Source organism: Schistocerca gregaria, chromosome X (assembly GCF_023897955.1).
Source record: "Schistocerca gregaria isolate iqSchGreg1 chromosome X, iqSchGreg1.2, whole genome shotgun sequence".
Taxonomy (NCBI): Eukaryota; Metazoa; Arthropoda; class Insecta; order Orthoptera; family Acrididae; genus Schistocerca; species Schistocerca gregaria.
The window spans coordinates 679208271-679209804 of record NC_064931.1 but is presented as its reverse complement, the minus strand read 5'-3'; the positions used below and the strand labels follow the sequence as shown (position 1 = coordinate 679209804).

Here is a 1534-nt window from a genome sequence, read left to right as displayed (position 1 = left end):
ACAGCCCTCTCGCAGTGTCCGGAGCAAGTATGGTGGGTCTGACACACCGGTGTCAATGTGTTCTTTTTTCCATTTCCAGGAGTGTATATACTGTGATGGTTGCAACATGCTCAGCCTCTACACCTCTACAGTTCAGACGACTCAGGATTTTTCAACCACAGAACTCAGTGGCCAGGCCAGCATAGGGCATCAACAACATTCCAACCAGGCCCCCAGGCAGCGTACATGACGTTAATAGAGGCTGTTGACAAACTGCACATCTTCATGCATCTGCCATGTCATGTGACAATAAAAGACGCGGCGGTTGTTTAGGCCAGTGCACGAGCTCCGGACAGCGGTTACGTTGCAGTCAACAACCAGAAGACCGTCACATAAGCCACACCAAGGACTCAGCCACTGACTGCATGCCTCCTCCATGACCCTATGAGTAAATGTTTGACAACGTGCCACCTGGGACCTGGTATTATTTGTGCTGTTGTTCTACTGACTGACAAGATAGAGTCAGACTTAAAATTTTCTGTCCCTGTCGGACTCACACATTTTCGTTACTGTTGGACTCCTGACACTTCAACGAGTGAAGTACCTATATAAGATATCGTAAAGTGTTTGTTCTTTCTGTAAACTGAAATTGGTTGTAGACTTGTTTACTAAACCCAAGCCGATGAAAGCTTTTTTGTCCAAGTTAAAGTTCTTAATATTGAGACGCAAAGGAATTACAGATATTGGCTGCAAGTCGACATTGATTGAAATCAATGGCGAAAGTTGAAAATTTGTGCCGAATCAGGATTTGAACCTGAGTCTCCTACTTACTAGGCAGATGTTCTGACCACTGAACCATCCAGACACAGTGGTCATTACAACTGTACCGACTACCCTAGCACGCCTTCTGTCAGATCCAAATTCTCAACTTATCCATACACTACGAAATACTTTGATATTCGCCTATAGCTACTGTCATTTGTGTTTATATTATTCTGAAGAGCTGTGTTGAAATGTTGCCCATTATCTTCATTACTCGCGGCATTTCACCGAATCCCTGTACTGAAGACATCATCGGCCGTCTCGTCGTCTGTTCTTCAAGACATACAAGGGGCTCTACATTAATAGTCTGTGGATAAGTTAAGAATTTTGGTCTGATAGGAGGCGTGCTAGAGTAGTCTGTGCAGTTGTAATGACCACTGTGTCCAACTGGCTTAATGGTCAGAGCATTTGCCAAGTAAGCAGGAAAGCCTGGTTTGAATCATGGCCTGGCACTAATTTTCAACTTTATCCATTGATTTCAGTCAATGTCCACTCGCAGCCAATATCTATAATTCCTTTGTGTCTTAACTCACAGTGACTACTGGATCAAAGTATTCTAAATACTGCTTTATTTGGCGGCTTAAAGTGATGGATTATTTCAAACATTGTGGATCTTAATTATTTATTTTGAAGATTAGAAAGCCTAAACTAATTTCATTGGTGAAGAACTTTCATTTATTTTGGTTTATTTGGAGGGAACTGAGTTTATCAATAAATCTGTATGATAGAGACT

General features: G+C 42.2%; 1 non-coding gene across 1 annotated transcript; it reads right to left on the bottom strand.

Annotated features, from left to right (window-relative positions):
* Window positions 1-771: 771 nt before the first annotated feature.
* On the bottom strand, window positions 772-844 carry Trnat-agu (transfer RNA threonine (anticodon AGU)). The gene has a single exon. It is a non-coding gene; the product is annotated as a tRNA-Thr (tRNA).
* Between the last annotated feature and the right edge of the window lie 690 nt (window positions 845-1534).